Below are 22,418 nucleotides of genomic sequence, written 5' to 3' on the forward strand. Positions count from 1 at the left end.
CAGCCCTTGGAGAGCAAGGTTAGGCTTGTGAATCACAGTCAACGTTCTTCCCTGCTGCAGCCCTATGCATCTGACCTCTCCTGAGTCATACTGCCCCACTCCGACTGCTCCTACCCCAATCCTACCCAGCTGGCGCTTTGTCCCTAGGGCATGGCCCCACCCCACAGGCTGATGCTTTGGCTGATGCTGTTGCAGGGGGAGGTGATTTTTCTGTGTGCAGCTGATGCTGAGGGTAAGCAAAAGAGTTTGTAATGAATAAAGCTACGATTTAGTCACAAGTATTTTTAGTAAAAGTCATGGAGAGTTCATGGGCAATAAGCAAAAAGTCACGGCCAGTGACATCTCCATGACTTTTACTAAAAATACCCGTAACTAAATCTTAGGTACTGAGGTTGCTTCAGTGGATGCTGCTGCTCCTGGGAGAGGGGGCAGCCCAGGGCCCCACCACCGTGCGACCCAGGGCCCTGCCACCACCACTCCAGGCAAGGAGCAGGCTGGGGAGCCGCTGCTGCTCCTGGACTGCTGCTCCGGGGCAACACCTGGGACCAGTTACCTGGGTCCACCAGAGCAGTGGTAGGTGCGGCTGACCCCAGGGCAGCCCTGGGCTCAGCCACTGCAGCTGCGGAAGTCACAGAGGTCCCAGAAAGTCCAAGAATCCATGACTTCTGTGATCTCCGTAAAAGATGCGCAGCCTTAGTAATGGAACGCTAAACTGTATGGCACTGTGTGTAACATGCATTACTTAAACTAACCTCAGCCATATTTGGCAGAGCAATAAATGATCTTCTAGCGACCATGCCTGGTATGCATCTCTCCTGGCTGAAAGCTCTGCTCAGATCTGGTACAAGGGTCTGACCTGCTAGTAGTAGCCCTGTACATGACAGGGTCTCAGAAGTAAACTAGCACCACATGAGAACAGAAACAGAAGGAACAGAGCAACAAAGGCTGCAGAATCGCTTCAACATGCTGCTCTTCACTGCACCAGAGCACGTCCGTTCTGACAAATGATCGCAGTGGACAGACTGGAAGCAGTATTTCACAAGATTTTGAATTGCTACAAAACTCCATAAGGAAATTGAAGATACTCGGGTATCATCTTTATTCTATAGGGATCAGGGAGAGCACATCTTTAAATCCTTTGACTTTACAGCAGACAGTCACAAAGATGACTAGGGAAGGGTTCTGGCTATGTTTGATGGAGGCTGAGGAAGTTGTGGAATGGTCTAGTTATTATGTCGTCCTGCCTGGAGTGCAAAGGACTGGACTAGATGACCTATTGAGGTCCCTTCCAGTCCTACACTTTTATGATTCTATAATGTGGTTTACATAAGAGCATGCTGTCACCAGAGAATTCAAGGAGAGGGGAAAACATAGAATCATAGAGTAATAGGACTGGAGGGGACCTCAAGAGGTCATCTAGCCCAGTCCCCTGCACTCAGAGCAGGACTAAGTATTATCTAGACCATCCCTGACAGGTGTTTATCCAACTTGCTCTTAAAAATCCCCAATGATGCAGATTCCACAACCTCCCTAGATAGTTTATTCCAGTGCTTAACCACTCTGACAGTTAAGAAGTTTTTCCTAATGTTCAGCCTAAACTGCCCTTGCTTCAATTCAAGCCCATTGCTTCTTGTCCTGTCTTCAGAGGTTAAAAAGAACATTTTTTCTCCCTCCTCCTTGTAAAAACCTTTTATATATTTAGAATTATAGAATATTAGGGTTGGAAGGGACCTCAGGAGGTCATCTAGTCCAGCCCCCTACTCAAAGCAGGACCAATCCCCAACTAAATCATCCCAGCCAGGGCTTCGTCAAGCCTGACCTAAAAAACCTCTAAGGATGGAGATTCCGCCATCTCCCTAGGTAACCCATTCCAGTGCTTCACCACTCTCTGAGTGAAAACGTTTTTCCTAATATCCAACCTTAACCTCCTCCACTGCAATGTGAGACCATTGCTCCTTGTTCTGTCATCTGCTATCACTGAGAACAGTCTAGATCCATCCTCTTTGGAACCCGCTTTCAGGTAGTTGAAAGCAGCTATCAAATTCCCCCTCATTCTTCTCTTCTGCAGACTAAACAATCTCAGTTGCCTCAGCCTCTCCTCATAAGTCATGTGCTCCAGCCCCCTAATCATTTTTGTTGCCCTCCACAGGACTCTCTAATTTTTCCACATCCTTCTTGTAGTGTGGGGCCCAAAACTGGACACAGTACTCCAGATGAGGCCTCACTAATGCCGAATAGAGGGGAATGATCACATCCCTCAATCTGCTGGCAATGCTCCTACTTATACAGCCCAAAATGCCATTGCCAAGAAGATAACTTTCAAGATAACTTGAAAACTGTTATCATGTCCCCTCTCAGTCTTCTCTTCTCCAGACTAAACAAACCCAATTTTTCAATCTCCTCTAATAGGTCATATTTTCTAGACCTTTAATCATTTTTGTTGCTCTCCTCTTGATTTTCTCTAATTTCTCCGCATCTTTCCTGAAATGTGGTGCCCAGAACTGGACACAATACTCCAGCTGAGACCTAATCAGCGTGGAGTAGAGCGGTAGAATTACAACTTGCTTACAACACTCCTGCTAATACATTCCAGAATTATGTTTGCTTTTTTGGCAACATATTGTTGACTCATATTTAGCTTGTGATCCAGTATGACTCCAGATCCCTTTCCACAGTACTCCTTCCTGGGCAGTCATTTCCCATTGTGTACGTGTGCAACTGATTGTTCCTTCCTAAATGAAGTACTTTGCATTTGTCCTTATTGAATTTTATTCTGTTTACTTCAGACCATTTCTCCAGTTTTTCCAGATCATTTTGAATATTAATGCTATCCTTCAAAGAACTTGCAACCCCTCTCAGCTTGGTATCATCCACAAATTTTATAAGTGTACCATCTATGCCATTATATAAATGATGATACTATCAAACAGAACCGGATCCAGAACTGATCCCTGCAGCACCCCATTCAATATGCCCATCTAGTTTGACTGTGAACCACTGATAACTACTCTCTGGGAACGATTTTCCAACCAGTTCTTCACCCACCTTATAGCTCCATCTAGGTTGTATTTTCCTAGTTTGTCTATGAGAAGGGCACGCAAGACAGTAACAAATGCCTTAAGGTCTGCTGCTTTCCCCCTATCCATGAGGCTTGTTACCCTGTCAAAGGAAGCTATCAGATTGGTTTGAGATGATTTGTTCTTGACAAATCCAGTCTGACTGTTACTTATCAATCACCTTATTATCTTCCAGGTGTTTGCAGATCGATTGCTTAATTATTTACTCCATTATCTTTCCGGGTACAGAAGTTAAGCTGACTGGTTTGTAATTCCTGGGTTTGTCCTTAGTCTCCTTTTTATAGATGGGAACTATATTTGCCCTTTTCCAGTCCTCTGAAATCGCTCCCATCTTATATGGCTTTTCAAAGATAATCGCTAATGGCTCAGCTATCTTCTCAATCAGCTCCTTGAGTACTCTAGGATGTATTTCATCAGGCCCTGGTGATTTGAAGACATTAACTTGTCTAAATGTTGAATGTTTTATAAGACCTCTGCATGCACTGGCTGAAAACTGTGATTTTGGAACTGCAAAACATAAGAATATCAGCGAAAGGCTGGTTATTGAGTAAACGGATAAAAGTCTTTCACAGCAACTACAATGAAAACCAGACTTAACCGTACACACAGCTATTTAAATAGCAAAGCAGTCTGAGCTGGAGAAACAATGAAACTAAGAGCAACTTGCCAAACTTGAAAAGCAAGAGACCAGCTTATGAATTAAGTCAGTACCACACGATCCCTGAGTCAAGGAGAGAGAACTTCCAGGCAAAGAGGGACAAATTCCAGCAAATTCCACCCCAGCCTTACGGCCTAACTGCACACAATGTGGAAAAATTCATATTCCAAGTGATGATGAATATCCAGCCAAAGGCACAAGGAGTAATAAATGCACGAAAAATATGGATATTTTGCAGTTGTTTGACACACCAAAGCAGTCAGTGAGCTGAGGCCTATTACAAACAATCAAGAGTAATTGGTTTTGGGATCTATCACAGATGATGACACAGAGCTGTCTGGAGAGTGAAACTGAATATTCATGGGAAGACTTTAAAATGGACTAAAGAACAGAGTAACAGTCATCTCAGAAGGGACTGGCACTCTGAATGCCCAGCTTTTGCCTTTGTAAGTTGTTTCTCTGGTGAGCTGGCCCATACCAGAGGCAGTCAGAGCTGTGCCAGGTGACTTCAGCTCTGAGAGGGGTTGAAGGTGATTGTAATCAACGACCAACAACTTTCTCAGCTGCCGAATGGCAGCCATGACGGGCCCAGTGACTGAGAATTTGATGCTGTTGGACTTTTGAAGAGATCCAGTATAAATAAACGTAGAAGACAATGGTTACCATACAGTGTTCTACAAGGGCGACAGGTTTGTGAAATTTTTGGTGGTGCCCAGAATGGGTCCACGTCCTGTCTCCCCCACCCCACCCCACCTGCCTTGTAAGCCAATATGTATTTTTAAAAATAATGTAAAAATGCACTGGAAACAGTAAGTGTTTAACAGTTTCCCTATACTGCACAATGTGTGTGTGTGGGGTGGGGATGAGGGCTCTGGCTGGGTGTGCAGGCTCTGGGGTAGGACAGGGCTGGAGATGAGGAGTTTGGGGTTCAGGCAGGCTGCCCCAGGGCTGGGGCCAGAGAGGAGGACTCCACAGTCAGTCCCCCGCGCCCTCTCCCCACCAGCAGCAGCAAACTCCTGGGGAGGGGCTTCCTCCGGGCACTGTCATTGCACATGCTCCTAGGGGTTGGGAACCCTCTGAGGTCCAGGAAGACCCCACTCCTCCCCTGTGGTGGGTGCTGGGGGGGCTGGCTGCCATCACGTGTGCCTCCTCCCCTTCTCCCTCCACAGGCAGGCTGCTGCCTCAGCAGCTGCTGCCTCAGCCTGCCACTGGCGCCGCTCCCTTTGTAGCCGGCAGCAGCTGACGAGGGAGCACAGCATGGAGTGGCAGGGCAGCCGCCCACTGCCCAGGGGGAGGAGCACGGGGCAGCACGTGGGGCCGGGAGAGAGATCTGCCCCTGAAAATTGGTGAAGCTGGGGTCCCAGGGCCTGAATTTGCTGGAGCCCAGGCACCATGGGCCTATATAACTTGCCGCCCCTGGTGTTCAAACAACCCTACTAGATAGACCACAGATAAGACAAGCTGCAGATTTATGCAGATTCAGAGGACATTGTTACATGGTCATTGGGGATTATTTTACCAGGTATATAGAAATAAGATACTTGAAAGACATAACATGTTGCAGTGTCATCGAGCCACTGAAGTGCCCTTTTGCTCACTTTGGTATTCCAGAATAACTAGTGAAAGACAATGGACCACAATCCACTGCACCAGAATTTAAATAATTCCCGATGAAATATAACTTTGATCATATTGCTAGTAGCTCACATTACCCACAAGTGAATGGAGAGGCTAAGAAAGCTGTACAGACAGCCAAACAAATTCTACAGCAGGACGATCCATTCCTTGCTCCTTTCAGTTACAGATCCACACCAAAAGTGACTGTTGCATATAGTCCAGCACAATGCAGAACTACTGGTCTATCTTTGGGAAAGTATCTGTCTTCAAAATGGCCAGACATGAAGAGAGTAAATAAATCAGATAAAGCAAAAAGAGCTTGTGAACAGTTTTACAATGCACAGGTTCACAGCTTTTTACAGATCCAGACTAACACAGCTACCCCTCTGATACAGTTTTACAAACAAAGACACTCAGACAACTGCCAAGTCTAAAACCTGGTGACTGTGTTTGTGTCAAATTGGATGATTTGTTGGGGAGAGTCAACATAGTTTTTGTAAAGGAAAATCATGCCTCACCAATCTACTAGAATTTTTTGAGGGGGTCAACAAGAATATGGACAAGGGTGATGCAGTGGATATAGTGTATTTAGATCTTTGGAAAGATCCCTCACCAAAGGCTCCTAAGGAAAGTAAGCTGCCATCGGATAAGAGAGGGAAGATGCTCTCATGGATCAGTAACTGGTTAAAAGATAGGAAACAAAGGGTAGGAATAAATGGTCAGTTTTCAGAATGGAGAGACGTAAATAGTGGTGTCCCCCAGGGGTCTGTAGTGGGACCAGTATTTTCAACATGTTCATAAATAATCTGGAAAAAGGAGTAAACAGTGAGGTGGAAAAATTTGCAGATAGTACAAAACTACTCAAGATAGTTAAGTCCCAGGCAGTCTGCGAAGAGCTGCAAAAGGATCTCACAAAACTTGGTGACTGAGCAACAAAATGAAAGATGAAATTCAATGTTGATAAATGCAAAGTAATGCACATTGGAAAATATAATCCCAACTATACATATAAAATGATGGAGTCTACATTAGCTGTTACCACCCAAGAGAGAGATCTTGTAGAGTCATTGTGGATAATTCTCTGAAAACATCCACTCAGTGTGCAGCAGCAGTCAAAAAAGCGAACAGAATGTTGGGAATCATTAAGAAAAAGGGATTAATAAAACAGAAAATATCATGTTACCTATAAATCAATCCATGGTACACCCACATCTTGAATACTGCCTGCAGACGTGGTCGCCCCAGCTCAGAAATATATTGGAATTGGAAAAGGTTCAGAAAAGGGTAACAAAAATGATTAGGGGTATGGTGTGTCCGCCATGTGAGGAGATTAATAAAACTGGGACTTTTCAGCTTGGAAAAGAGACGACCAGGGGGGCAATATGATAGAGGTCTATAAAATCCTGGCTGGTGTGGAGAAAGTAGATAAGGATGTGTTATTCACTCCTTCTCATAACACAAGAACCAGGGGTCACCAACAGGCAGCAGGTTCAAAACAAACAAAAGAAAGTGTTTCTTCACACAATGCACAGTCAACCTGTGGAACTCTCTGCCAGAGGATGTTGTGAAAGTCAAGAGTATAACAGCATTCAGAAAAGAACTAGATAAGTTCATGGAGGATAGGTCCATTGGTGGCTATTAGCCAGGATGGGCAGGGATGGTGTCCATAGCCTCTGTTTGCCAGAAGCTGGGAATGAGCGACAGGTGATGGATCACTTGATGTTTGCTGTTTTGTTAATTTCCTCTGAAGCACCTGGCATTGGCCACTGTTGGAAGACAGGACACTGGGCTAGATGGACCTTTGGTCTGACCCAGTATGACCGTTTTTATGTTCTTATGATGGAGAAAAACTATGGATAACTCCAACTGTTATGAAGAAAAAAAATTCAGCACCCAGATCCTATGTGATCAAGAACAACAGTGGAGAGTTTATCAGAAACCACTGACATTTACAGTTTGTTCCTCAACAAGAACAATCAGCAGAGCAAACTCTACAGAAGGCAGATGCAGAACAAGATGACTCAAGGATTCCTAAGTGACCACAGCCAGTCATTGCAACCAATGGACAGCCAGATGACTAAGTTGTTATGTATTCGTGTTGTGCAGTTAAAAAAACAGTACAATTCAGAGATACTTAACAAACTGGTGTGTACTGAATTTCAAAGACAGCATTTTATTGTAAATGGTAGAGACACAGCATTCAAGGGGGAGATGGAATGGATTGCTAAACTGTACTATACTGATCAGCAACTAGCTGATGCTGTGTGTTACATACCTTATTTAAGCTAACCTCAGCAATACCTGCCTGAGCATTACAGGATGTCCTAGTGAACATATCGCTAGTGTATCTCTGGGAAGGAAGCTCTGTAGCTAGGCCATATCTGGTATGGGAGCCTGATCTGCTAGCAGCAGCCTTGCAATCTAGTATGTACAAGGTCTACATGACAAAACTGGTGTAACCCACACACTTCCTGGGTGTGGTGCTCTGTCTCATCTAGTGGCACTGAGACCACGTAGAGAGACATTAATGAGTCTGTTCTACAGCCTTAGCTAAGAGCAATATGGCTTTTAGCTCAGGCAGTGGAGGCTCAGGGACTAAGCTCCAGAGGCCCCAGATTCAATTCCACCTGCCAACGACTGCGCTCTGTTGGCGTTACACACAAAGGGCACTAGGGCCAGAGTTCACACTCCCAGCCCCCAGGTACAGACAGAGCACTAGAGCCAGGGTTCACACTCCCAGGCCCAGACACACACACACAGGGCACTAGAGCCAGGGTTCACACTCCCAGGCCCAGACACACACACAGGGCACTGGTGCCAGGGTTCACACTCCCAGACACACACACAGGGCACTAGTGCCAGAGTTCACACTCACAGCCTCCTTCCCCACAGAGGGCACTAGTGCCAGAGTTCACACTCAGCCCCTAAGTGCACACAGTACACTAGTGCCAGGATTCACACACACAGCCTCTAAGTGTACATGTAACTCACACACCTCCTGGGTGTGGTGCTCTGTCTCATCTAGTGGCACCGAGAGCACATAGAGAGACATTAATGAGCCTGTTCTACAGCCTTAGCTAAGGGCCACGTGGCTTTTAGCTCAGGCAGTAAAGGCTCAGGCGCTAAGCTCCGGAGGTCCCCAGTTCGATCCTGCCTGCTGATGACTAGGGTCTGTCAGCATTACAAGTGGGGGCTCATCCAGAATTTCAACTGGGAAGACTCTGAAGCTTGAGATGCGTTTCCTCAGCTAGGGGAAGTATGTAACCCACCCACCTCCTGGGTGTGGGGTTCTGTCCCATCTCATGGCACCGAGACCACTTAGAGAGAGAGAGAAAATGAGTCTGTTCTGCAGCCTTGGCTAGGAGCAACATGGCTTTTAGCAACCGTGGTAGAGGCTGATGCTTTAAGCCAGGGCCGCCCAGAGGATTCCGGGGGCCTGGAGTCTTTGGCAGTGGGGGACCCCCGCTTCAGCAGTAATTCGGTGGCGGGGGATCCTTCCGCTCTGGGACCTGCTGCCGAAGTGCTCTGAAGACCTGGCTGCACTTCGACGGCGGGTCCCGCTTCGGCAGTAATTCAGCTGCGAGGGATCCTTCCGCCCCAGAGCAGAAGGACCCCCCTCCGGCGAAGACTGGGAGCAGAAGAAGCTCCAGGGGCCCAGGCCCTGCGAGAATTTTCCGGGGCCCCTGAAGCGAGTGACGGACCCTGCTCCAGGGGGCCCAAAAAACTCTTGTGGGGGCCCCTGCGGGGCCCGGGACCTGGGGCAAATTGCCCCACTGGCCCCCCCCCCGGGCGGCCCTGCTTTAAGCTCCCGAGGTCCCAGGTTCGATCCCGCTCACTGATGATCGGGGTCTGTCGGTGTTACATGCATCGGGGCTCTGCTCCTTCCTTGTGTACGCTCTGTATGTGAATGTCCACATGTATGGGTTTCTGTGCACACAATTCCCCTAGTGCTGCAGGCAGGGGGAATCGTGCAGCAGCCGCCAGCTGTCAGCTTCGCTGTTTGTGGCAATCTGCCCTCAGGGAACAGTTGCCTCTCCCCCCTCAGGCCTGCCACGGTGAGGCACCAGCACCCAAAGCATGTGGCAAATGACTTAATTGAAGAACTGAATTAAGAAAATCAGTAAAACCAATTCTGTGATGTGCATCCATAAAGGTCCCTTAGCAGGGTGTAAAGCATGGGCCTCCAGAGAGTCAGGACAGGCCTCTGCACTACAGCTGCAGCAGCAATTGTCCCACTTCCTGTGTACCAGTCACTAGAGGGAGATGCGACACACATTCTGCTAGTGCGTTGCACAACGACCTGCTGGGATGTGTCCCTGGCTCTGGGAGGGGGAATTGTTTGGTGGTGACAGGCTACTCAAACACAGCAACCTTTCGGGCTCATTCTGAAAGCCAGTGCAACTGAGGCTTGAGGCTGTCATATTAGTAGGGCCCTGCCAAATTCACGGTCAGGAAAATGCGGCACAGACGGGGAAATCTGGTCTTTTGAGTACTTTTACCCTATACTATACAGATTTCGCAGGGGAGACCAGTGTTCCTCAGACTGGGGGTCCTGACCCAAAAGAGGGGTTGTGGGGGGTATTACACAGTTATTGTAGTGGGATTGCAGTTTGCCACCCTTACTTCAGCGCTTCCTTCAGAGCTAGTAGGTTGGAGAATGGCAGCTGCCGGCGAAGTTCCCAGCTCTGAAGGCTGCACCCCACCAGCAGCACCACAGAAGAAAGGTGTGATAAATGATGGGGAGGGGGAGAGGGAAATGTGTCCTTTTAAAATCCTGAGGTCTGTGCTTCTGGTTCAAAATGATCCCACTGCTCACACCATGTCAAGGCTGATTCCTCACTCTGGCACTTTGCGTGCAGAAGGCGGGGACCCGCAAAGATTCTAAAAATTAATACTGGCCACTCCAAGCTGGTACCCTCAAGCTCTTTTATGCCCCCTCTGGGGAAGAGCTGAGAAAGAAAAAGAAGGAAATCAGCTGTTGCCACCAGCTAATTAAACAACATGTGCACAAACCTCTTAAGACATAAAAATCCAATTCTGGTCTTTAAAAAGGTAAATTTTATTAATAAAAAAAGAAAGAAAATACACCTGGGAACTCATGTTATTGCTAGATTTTAAAAGAGCAACTACAAGCTCTTCCCAGACGGGTGAGGGGTAAAAGGGCTTGAGGGTACCCCACAGGAAGGAATTCCCAAGTGCGCTTTCCTGGACTTTCAAAGGGGTTCTGCGCTTGGGTGGTGGCAGCATCTACCCAACAAAAGTCAGAGAAAAGCTGTAACCTTGGGCATTTAATACAAGCCTGGAGTGACCAGTATTAATTTTTAAAATCTTTGCAGGCCCCCACCTTCTGCACTCTATGTTCCAGAGTGGGGAATCAGCTTTGACACGAGGATAGCAATACCAGACCATGCCGCCCTTACTTCTGCGCTGCTGCCTACGGTTGCAAAACCGTGAAATTCAGATTTAAATATCTGAAATCATGAAATTTACAATTTTTATAATCCTATGACTGTGAAATTGACCAAAATGGACCATGAATTTGGTAGGGCCCTACATAATAGGGACCTAGGGCTTGTTCCACATAAGAATTTAGGCCTTGTTTACACTACACAGTTTTGTCGACAAAAGTCAGGTTTCACTGACAGAATAGTGGAGCTGTACACACTGCAATGCTCCTTTTGCTGACAAAACTCTCCTGCTTTGCCAACAAAATAAAACCATCTTGATGAGAGGTGTAGAGCAGTCAACGTTCTCCCGCTTGGAGCACACCTGAGTTGCTGGATCTGCTGGCACTGTGCAGGGAGGAGGCTGTGTCACCCTAGCTCTGCTCCAGCTGTGGGAACTTCGATACCTACACTGTCAGCTTTCTCGTTGCATGTTGGAGAAGGGCTATGAACAGCACACGTTTATGAACAGAATACGTATCAGTGCCATGAGAAGATAAAGGAGCCGAGGCAGGTGCACCAGAAAGCAAGGGAGTCCCACCATCATGTGGGTGCTTTGCCGGAGTCATGCTTCTTCTATATCGAGCTGGGCACCTCCTCAGAGGCGATCCTACCTCCACTGCCCAGAGCCCTGTAGATGCTTCAGTGGGGCTGGAGAAAGCGGACAGCAAATTGAACCCCAAGGTCAACGTCATGGATGAGGAGGTCAAGTTGGAGGACGATGTGGAGCACGTGGCAGGGTTGTCTGGTGATGCGGTGAGTCAGGACCTCTTTTCCACTCCTGAGGGGTCTAGCCAGTCATAGAATCATAGAGTATCAGGGTCTGAAGGGATCTCAGGAGGTCATCTAGTCCCACCCCCTGCTCAAAGCAGGACCAATTCCTAACTAAATCATCCCAGCCAGGGCTTTGTCAAGCCTGACCTTAAAAACCTCTAAGGAAGGAGATTCCACCGCCTCCCTAGGGAACCCATTCCAGTGCTTCACCATCCTCCTAGTGAAAAAGTTTTTCCTAATATCCAACCTAAACCTCCTCCACTGCAACTTGAGACCATTGCTCCTTGTTCTGTCATCTGGTACCACTAAGAACAGTCTAGATCCATCCTCGTTGGAACCCCCTTTCAGGTAGATGAAAGCAGCTATCAAATTCCCCCTCATTCTTCTCTTCTGCAGACTAAACAATCCCAGTTGCCTCAGCCTCTCCTCATAAGTCATGTCCTCAAGCCACTTAATCATTTTTGTTGCCTTCCACTGCACTCTTTCCAATTTTTCCACATCCTTCTTGTAGTGTGGGGCCCAAAACTGGACACAGTACTCCAGATGAGGCCTCACCAATGTCGAATAGAGGGGAATGATCACATCCCTCGATTGCTGGCAATGCCTGTTAGCCTTCTTGGCAACAAGGGCACACTGTTGACTCATAGCCAGCTTTTTGTCCACTGTTATCCCTAGGTCTTTTTCTGCAGAACTGCACTTAGCCAGTTGGTCCCCAGACTGTAGCAGTGCATGGGATTCTTCTGTCCTAAGGGCAGGACTTTGCACTTGTCTTTGTTGAACCTCATCAGATTTATTTTCAGTCCCAGCAGTCTGGCTCTGGTGTGCATGATGCAGGAGAGGAGAGCTCTCGTAAGTGATCTTTGAGTTCATGCTGCTCAGTTGTACGAAGTACAGCTGTCTTTTGCTCTGTATATTATAGAAGTGGGTGAAGGGAAAGGTACAAGACCAACTGTGTTTGCAGTGCAGTGGAACAGTGTGTTGATGCACACCAAGATTTCACAGGAATCCTCCAGACAGAACGCTAGAAAACTTTTCTGGAGGTACTCACCAATCCTCTGCCGAAGGTTCTTTGGCAAAGTTGCGTTGTTCCTTGCCCCACTGTAGGAAACTTTCTTGCGCCAATCAGCAATCACTTGTGTAGGGACGAAAGCATCACACAGGTGAGCAGCATAGGGAACCGGTCTGAAGCCACATGCATTCACAAGATGCACCCTTACTTATTTTCAGGAATGAGATATCGGCTTCAATGACCCCCGCCTGTGGAAAATGATGGCAGAATTTACAATATTGTCCCTAGTTGCCTGCAGTGATCACCTTAAAAAAAATAGCCCCTTGGCCCCATCTTGATTGCTCCTCTCCGTGGGCAAAACTCACAATGTTTAGGGTGTTCAACGAGCTCTGTGCTTGCCAAAGGACTGGGAGAAACTGATTCGTATTTAAAAAGAGGTGTATTTTACTATAATGAGTTGATGCTGTGAGTACACTAACAATCATGCTTCTATTTATTGTTCCTTGTGCTTCTGCAGATGTGGCCTTCAGAGGAACCCCTACACACCAGTGGAGCACCTTCCCCAGACAAGGAAGTAACCAAGGAGGAGCAACAAGGACATGTTACGAGAGGTGCTCCAATCCTCAGAGGCTGAAAGACACGAACGCAAGGAGTGGAGAGAGAGACTTTAAAGGAAAAATTTAAAATAGACAGGACAGAAAAGAGAGCCAGGAGCAAATTGTCATGGGCCAGGAGTGGATGATAAAAGTGATGAAGGAGCAGAGATGTTGAAGTCCCTAATCATGCTGCAGGCAGAACACATGCCTGCTTGCCTCTCCCTGCAGCAGATACAGAACTGCTTTCCATGCCCTCCCCAAACTCCTCCCACACATTCCTTGCAACTTCCCGGCCCATCTCATTACCTTGTTCATGTCTCCCTTTCAGACGGCTTCCAAAATTATAGCTGTACTTACACACAGCCCAGAGAGCCTACACTGCCCTTCACTGTTACCTCCCTTCCCTACCAAGCCTTTTGGGTCTTATTAGTTGGTATTTAATAAAAACATACTCTCTGAAAGATCATCTTTATTTTTCTTCAAAACACGGTGGTTGCTGCTGGAACTAATACAGTGGCAATTTAATGACTACAAATTCCAGTCAGGAATCAAAATTTTCATGCAAGGGGCAACAAGTAAATAAAGCATGGCAGAATGCTGTATAGAAAGGCACATTACTGATACTCATAGTCAAAATGTTGCCACAAAGCCTCTCTGATTGAGTAGCCCCCCACTGTGCCTCTCTAATAGCTTGGCTCAAAATCAGCTGCCAGAAAATCCTCCTCTGTGCTCCACCCAGGGGAAACATCTCACCCTTAGCCTCACCAATATTATGGAGTGTGCCGCAGGCTGCTATGACCATGGGAATATTTTCCTCATCTAGGTCTAACCTGCCATAAAAACATCACCAACGTGTCAAAGACACGTTCTACAGTCATTCTGCACCTGCTCAGCCTATTGTTGAAGGGCTCCTTGATGTTGTCCAGGTTTCCCCTATAAGGCTTCATGAGCAATGGGAGTAAGGGGTATGCGGGGTCTCCCAGGATCACTATGGGCATTCCAACATCTCCCACTGGAATCTTCTGCAGCTTTCTGTAGAGCCAGTGTTCCTGAAGATGCGTGCATCATGCATGTTCCTGGATTACCCCGCGTTGATGTCAGTGAAAAGGCCATGGTGAGCCACAAGTGCCTGAAATTCCATAGGGAAGGATACCTTTCCATTGATGTACTCTTTTGCAAGATGATCTGGGGCCAAATTTGGGATATTCATGCCATCTATCACTCTGCTGCAGTTAGGAAATCCCATTGCCACAAAGCAATCCACTATTTCACGCACACTGCCAAGAGTCAAAGTCCTTTGTAGCAGGATGCAATTATTGGCCCTGCACACTTGCATTAACGTTGAACTTCCCAGCTTCCAATGGTTGACTTCCCAACTCCAAACTGATTCATGACTGACCTATAGCAGTCTGGAATTTCCAGCTTCCACACAGCGATTGCCAAGTGCTTCTCCACCAAGAGGGCAGCCATCATTTTGGTGTCCTTGCACTGCAGTAATGGGGTGAGCTCCACACAGAGTTTCAGGATGGTGGCTTTCTTCATCCAAAAGTTCTGCAGCCATTGCTTGTCATCCCAGACCTGCATAACCGTGCGATCCCACCACGCAGTGCTTGTTTCCCAAGCCCAAAAGTGATGGCTTACCACGTGCAGCTGCTCCATGAATGCCAAAAGGAATCTGGTGTTGTTTCTTTCTATGGTACACAGCAGATCAGGCACCTCTGATTCCTTGTTCCGATTGGGAGTGCATGATATGCTGCATGACCATCTGCGATGTGATCGTACCAGTGATCACAACAGTTGAGAGCAGTGCAGGATCCACGCTTTCAGACAGAGATGGTGGGCATACAGCAAACAGGGGCCACTGAAAAATACTATGCAGTGCAGTCAGAAGGCCATGGAATGATGAGATGGAAAAAACTGCATCATGGGACATTGAGCCCACACCTATGATGCTCTGTGATCCATTCTGCCTTCCCAACAACCCTGAGCTGCAGAAGGTGGCAAGTTGCTCCCTACAGGTACGCTGTCTTGAGGTAACCCTGGGACAAGAAGGGCGCTCCCCTTACCAACAGAGGGTTCAGCTGATTCTCAAACTCCCATTCCCCACAGACATAACCGCTCTGAGATCCTTCCTGGGCGTGGTTAACTTCTCCCGAGATTTTATAGAAGGCGTTTTCAGAAAAAGCAGCTCTGCTGCATTATTGTTAAAGAAAGGGGCAGAATGGAACTAGGGCCCGCAGCAGCAGGAAGCCATGGCCCCAAGCCCCAGCCCTATCATATCCCCGGGGAGAACCATTTGTATTGCAACTGGCAACAACAGACAAGGGAATGGAAGCTGTGCTAAGCCAGAACCATCGGACAGGTCTCCGACCTGTAGCTTCTGCCTCCAAGACCCTGAGTGAGATAGAGAAGGGATTCTCCCCATGTGAGGAGGAGGTCCTGGCACTCGTTTGGGCACTACAGCATTGGGACTATCTGGTGGGTTTGTCCCTTGTGTTACTAAAAACAGCCCACTCCCCAGTGAAGTATATACTCACTGGTAAAATTAACAATGGCCACGTATCTAGCCCTAGATTGGCAAAATGGACCCTGGCTTTGTTAAACGAAAATGTAGATATGGAAAAACCCCAGTACTGTCCCTAATACCTTACAGCCTCCTGAGAGAGGGGGAAGAGCATGAATGCCCATTACCTGTGCCACTGCCTCGGGATCCGTCGCTTTTTGAGGGAGGGGCCGTGCTGAGTGAGATGCTGGGAGTAGCAGATATTGTTTGGTTTCTGGACGGCTCTTGTTTTTACGAAAATGACCATGCGCACCTGGGCTTCGCTGCTGTAAAAGTGCCTACAGGCGAGGTGCTGAGGGGACAGCATGCACCATACTCTGCCCAAGCAGCCAAAATTGTGGCTATAGCAGTAGCCCTTGAGAATACCCCCACGACTCAGGAGGTCACCATTTTCCCAGACTCTGACTGGGTCCTTCGGTCCGTAGTGGATTGGGTTCTGGAATGGAACAAGAGAGGGATGAGGTCTGCAGACGGGAAACTCATAGCCCATGCTGACAAACTGACATATGTGTGGACATTGGCGGAGGTCTGGGATACCGTGGTACACTTGGGGAAAGTCAGAGCACACATCAAACCTAGCAGGCTGCAGCTCCCGCAGCTCTCCCGATCCTGACAGCAGCCCTTCTACATGGGCAGAGGAGGGGGACTGTTGGGTAAGCAGGTCTCAAGCCATTGGAGAGTCTACAGGTCACAGCCAGCCCCTCACCCTACATGTGGGGACTACCTGGCAGCCATAACAGTGTCAGCTGTGGAGGTTTTCTGTACACCACCCGCTCTGTGAGTGCAAAGGCCAGTGGTTATCTATCTATCTATCTATCTATCTATCTATCTATCTATCTATCTATCTATCTATCTATCTATCTATCTATCTATCTATCTATCTCCACCCCACCCCACCCCATGTACTCTCTCTCTCTAGCCCCATACACATCCCCTCTCTCTCTGGGCTAGGGTTTTGTGCTGGTGCCCATCACCCTAATACCTGTGCCCCTGCCAGACTAATAGCTTTGCTCACCTTCTATCCCTTGCGGGTGTAACTCCCAGTGCCGGGAGGAGTTAGGCCACAGGCACACAGCCTGCTCCTGTAAATGTACTCTGGGACTCCACAAGGGAAGCGTGCTAGACTCTGCCCCCAGAGGGCCGAAGCTTTGATTACTGTGCAGAGCACCGATGTGTGTCTTGCCCCAAGGCTCCCCGTGAATCACTCCCATCCTGTGCCATGAGGGACCCGGACAGAACATTCTGCCTGGGTCGCTGGTTGCAAATTGCAGAGCATGCTGAGGTGGTGTCCCCCCAGCCATGTCTCTTACACCTGCCTGCCACTCGCATATCACAGGTGTGCAGCTCCCACTGCCTGCTTGGGAAAGAAGTGTCGCTTCCCCAGGTGGCGCTGGGAGCCATGGCGTGGAAGGCAGCCTGTGCCCCTCTGTCACACACGCAGGTCCCCAGGCACTTGCAGTGCAGATGTTGTAGGCAACACCAGTGCTTGTATTAATTCTTGGCTGCCTGCTCCTTAGCCGGCCAGCCAGGTATGTAGCTATTCCAACAATTTCCTGCTGCATTGGGGAAAATGGCTTGATATAAATACACAATTCAAATAAACAAATCCTCGGTGCTAATGGCATTGCAGACGGATTGCGTCGGCGGGCAGCGTGGCCAGCACCCCAGCGCCCTGCCTGTGTTCCCTTTGGCAGCACAGGCAGCGACCGCTGCCATGGCAGTGTCACAGACATGAAACCCCATCGCTGCTTTCATGATTTATTAACAACTTTCCCTCCCCAAAACGAGTCACGTCCCCGGCCAAGAAGTTTGCTCATGCGAGCGGAGCCAGGCAGCTGGACGGCACGCTGGAAAAAGGAGCCGCTCTCGGAGGGCCCTACCCCTCCACTCCCTGAGGTGGAGGAGGACATGGGCCTGAGCAAGGCTGGCCCTCCCTCCCTCCGCCTGTCATCTTCGCTGCCCAGTCAGGAGAGGCCCCGCGAACCCCTTGCTGTGCCCTGTACTTGTGAGCGACATTTCCACCGGTGCACTTGATCACTCACTCGACTCCCCTCAGCAGGTGCAGCAGCAGCGGGCTAGTTACGGTGCCTGGAGCCAGGCAAAGCCCTTTGAAATGGCACCCTGCCCCTCCCCCATTGCTGACTAACTGGGCTAAAGCCACAGGTGTCCCTAGTCCCACTGAATCCTGGATCCCAGAGCCGAGGCAAAGGAGCTGGGGATCCAGGCAGATTGTAAAGGAGGAAACTTGTCCTATTCCCCCTCCTGGGGCAGCGGGCAGATGAGCCCCCGCACCTCCTAGAGCAGCAAGAGAAGACTTGTGCCCAGTCTGGGTAGAATTACTGGGATTCTGGGTTTTCCCCACTGGCACAGAGCGGACACTCCATGGGCAGCCCTTCCTGTGTGGGGCGTGGGGGCGTGGGCACAGGACCATGTGCTGATCAGCTGCTAGAGCACAGGGTGCTGTCATTTCCTCCTGTTTAGCTCAGGGGCTGCAGCGTGCAGGGCTCTCAGCCCAGGCAGCTGGTGCATTTGCAGGCTGGAGGCAAGATACTGAAGCACTGGCAAAGGGGGCAGATTCCCAGCTCCAGACGCCCATGTCACCTCCTTATCCCCATGCAGCTCCAAGCAAGGCACACCCGGCTTGGCAACTGTCGTCGGCGCAGCCTGGAGCTCGGTCTCTGGTCCCGTCTGCCCTTGGCTTCTGCAGAAACTGTGCCGAAGGGTGTCAGGATGCGCGAGCCCCAGAGAGGACTAGGTCACAGTACGGAGCGGGGCCCTTGAGCTCACCCAAGGAGTCCCCAGGGGAAGAGTCTAGGGCCTGGGGAGTCTCCTGCCATAACACATTCCTGGTGCTGCCCACACTGCACCCGCATACCAGAGGGACACCCCATTTGTGCAGCTGTCCAGTCACCCCTGTCCCTGGCTGGACTGGAGCCAGGGGTCAGGTCTGTGCTGCCTGCCCAGGTTCCTTGCAGGCGCCTGTCTCCTGACTTTTCCGAGAGGTGGCTTCCGCCCCGCCCAGCGGTGTGAAGGGAAGGGTCTGACTACCCTGCTGCGCCCTGAGAGGAAGTGGCTGAGAATGACATCATGTGTCAGGCAGATTAATGAGTGAGCTCAGCGTGACGCAGGAATGGTGCCCAGGGCTGGTTTGTTTAACTGATGACTGGAATTTGCATGGAAGCCATTCCCAGCCGGGGAGCCAAGGCATGTGGCCCTGGCCTGCTCGCTCGGGCCACGGGGCAGTCAGAGAGGCCATTTCCCTCGTTCAAAGGTCACACCCAGTGTCCGTCTGTGCGAGTGCAGGGTGAGGAGGCGAGCTGGGCCTTCCACGCAGGGTCAGAGCGGCATCTGCTCAGTGTGGAGGAGGCTGGACGCCTGGCCTGGGGAGTGGAGTGAGCTGAGATGCAGGACCAAGAGCCAGATGACTGGGGAAGTGGAGATGGATGAGCTGGTGCTAACAATTCCCTGGCTCAGCAGCTGGCTTCCCTACTGCGCTTATCAGCTCCCTGGCTCCTAGTATAGGAACATCTATGCTGGTTTGTCTGCAGCCAGGCGCTCACCTTGGCATCACTCCCTCTGTTCTCAAGCTGGCAGCCTAGGCAGAGGCAGCTCCAGGCACCAGCGCTCCAAGCGTGTGCCTGGGGCGGCAAGCTGCGGGGGGCACTCTGCCAGTCGCCGCTAGGGCAGCAGGCAGGGTGCCTTCGGTGGCTTGCCTGCGGAGGGTCCACTGGTCCCGCGGTTTCGGCGGACCTTCCACAGGTCCACCGAAGCCACGGGACCAGCGGACCCTCCGTGCTTGGGGGGATAAAATGTCTAGAGCCACCCCTGAGCCTGGGTCTTTCCCAGAGTCACTCTGCATCTCCATGCTGCTTCGCTGCCCTCCCTGCGCTTGGGTTTGGGAGACTGTCTTGGGCATCCCATTTCCCACTCCAGGGGAAATATCTCTGCCCTGGGCAGACTGCTGTTGCCAGGGCTGGGGGAGTCAGGCTTTCCCATCCCCAGAGCCCCCCGGGAACCAGTGCCTGCTGGAGGCTAAGGTATTTGCTTATCCAGGAGCCCCCTATCCCACTGTCAGACAGCATCACGCGCAGCAGGACACTGGTGGCAGCCACCCCAAAGACTAGAGCCTCATGAACAGAGCTGTCAGTGACGTCCCAGCCCTCACACCCCCCTGTGTCCTGCTCCCTGCACCTCCCCATCCACTGGTATATGGCGCTGCTGGCCAGCAAAAGGCCATGCAGAGATCCCATCACATGGTTTACCCGTCGAGTCCATGGCGGTGTGCGGTGCATCGGGGCACCCACAGGCAGCCATAGAGGGCCTGTGAGGAGCCCAGGGGCACCCCAGACTGCCCGAGTCTTTTATTGGCTCTGCTGTCTGTAATGACCACAGGAGCAGCCTGCCACCGAGGAATCCCTCAGGCTTTGCCTGGGCCCAGAGCTTCCTGGGAAAGACATGGGGATCTGCAGCTCTAGGGGCTGGGGTGTCGTGTCCCTGGGGCTCTCTGGGGCTGCCAGACATAGCAACAGAGACGGGTTCCGGCAAGATCCTGGCTCAAGGGAGCCCGGGCAGTGGCCAGCCTGCGCTTGGCTTTAACCTGAGCTTCCCTGCGCTGACTGCAGAGCTTTTGGAGCGCTAGCAGCTCCCTCAGAACTGGTCACCTTGTTTGGAAAAGGCTGCTGCAAACACTCACTGGCTGCAAGCCTGGTCCCTGAAGGGGCTGGCCAGGCCTCCCACAGGCGTTGTCTCGCCGCAGGGATCCCCGGAGAGATAGTGAGTGCTGGCACCTCAAGGCCCAGTTTCAGCATCACAGAGGTCATGGCCCTGCCCCTGGGTCCCAGCACTGCAAGGGTCACTCCTCAGGGATGGAGTTCCAGCTGGGGCATAGACCAGACTGGGAGGATCTGTGACACCTTTCCACTGTCTGGGATCACATGGCCATGGCCGGGTTTCTCCCCATACTGCTCAGTTGCCCACCCTCTCCCCGTAGGCCTCTGCATTTCCCAGGCCCCCTGGCCATGTCCAGGGCTCGTGTCCATGTGGGAGTTTGCTCCAGTGTCGCTAACATGCAGTGTGTGGCCAGGAGAGTAAGGCCATTGCAGAGCAGAGCGCTGGCTTAGTACCTGGCTGATGGGAAAACAAGAGTGGGGACCTCCAGTCTTTTCTGTCATCTGGGCTCAGTTGCGGGCAGGTCTGGTCTCTGGATCCAAATCCCGAGCCGCTGTGGCTGCAGGCGGTGGCCGGAGAGCTAGGCTGTGTCCTGGGGCTGGTAGGCTGTGGCAGAAGAAGTGGATTGTCCCGCCTGAGGCCGGTCTGCAAGCCGGCGTTGCAGACAGGCCAGGTGCGGGGCCTGGAGCGCTGTGCTGGCCTGCAGCTGGGAGACCCCCCTGTAACACTGAGCCATTCGCGCCTCCTTTAGCCTTCCCGGCACCTGTCTGCTTGGCTGGCTTCTGCCCCCTCATTGGCTGCTGGGGATTGCTGTGGTCTCCCCTTCTCCCACTGGTTGGGGGGAAAGGGGCTGCCAGGGTACCTGAAGGGGGTCACATCCCCCCCTCTTCCCTCCTGCTGCCAGGGGAAGTCAGCCATGCTGGGTTCTGTCAGAGCCCAGGGGGGCCACAGGGAATGATTCTTCTCAGGGGGCACCAGCCTGTTGCTAAGGGGAGAGGGGGGTTGGGGCTACACAGTGGAGAGAGCAGCTCCACGTCGGTTGTGCCTTCCCCTGAATGACCCTGCCCTTTGCTTGTGGGGGGTTTAGTTCCCATCAAGCACCCTTGCTCTGCACTCACCCGCAGGGCCCCCTGATCTCCACCTGTGAGCGGGGCACTGTTCTAGCATCTCCTCTTCAACAAGCCCTGCTTCCCCCTCGAGAGCTGTCCCTGCATTGCGGCTGCACATGCACCTGTCCGGTGAGTCTGGAGCCAGCCATGCAGAGTCTTCGTGCAGCATGAGCACTCCCTGAGCTCCACTGCTTGGACTCCTCACGGCCTTTGGCTATGCTGAAGTAGGGCGCCCTGAGTTGGAACCACCATGTCCAGCCCACAGTTGTATGGAGACCAGGCCTTGAAGCCAGCTGGGAAGTCCTTTGTGGATGCCCCTCTCTGGCCCTGTGGCCTGGGCAGGCAAACCCTCGCTGAGGTTCCTTTGTCTGGCTCAGCCAGGCACCAGTGGTTTGGGGTCCTAAGCCCCTCCTGAGCTATGCAGTGTACGGCCAACAGTTGAGAAGCCCAGGGACTGAAGCAGGGAGCCATGTGTTATGAAAGTCAGTCCCAGAGGGCTGCTTCTGGGGCCAGGCAGGGAGCCTCAGCTGAGGTCTCAGCACAAGAGAGTGGCCTGTGTGCAGATGGCTGCCCCCTCTGTCCAAGGAAGCAGGGCTTATGTCCATCCTGTGCACTAACTAATCCCACTAGACCAGGACCCAGCTGTGCCTCCTGTTCCTGGTGCTGCTTTGCTGATTCTGCTCAACAAAGGGCAGCAGCTCCTGGAAAGTTGCTGGCCGTGCTGACAAGTGCAAGCACCAGCCCCTATGGGAGGCAGCCAAAGAATGAACAGAAAATGTGCTAAAGGGCAGAGTAAAGGGGATTTGGCCAGAGAGGCAGCTTGAGTCCCCATAGCACCTCCCTACTGAGCTAGCTACTCTTCCATCTCTGTTCCACTCCTTTCTTTCTCCCCACCTCCTGTGC

The sequence above is a fragment of the Gopherus evgoodei genome, chromosome 17 (genome assembly GCF_007399415.2).
Source record: "Gopherus evgoodei ecotype Sinaloan lineage chromosome 17, rGopEvg1_v1.p, whole genome shotgun sequence".
Lineage (NCBI taxonomy): Eukaryota > Metazoa > Chordata > Testudines > Testudinidae > Gopherus > Gopherus evgoodei.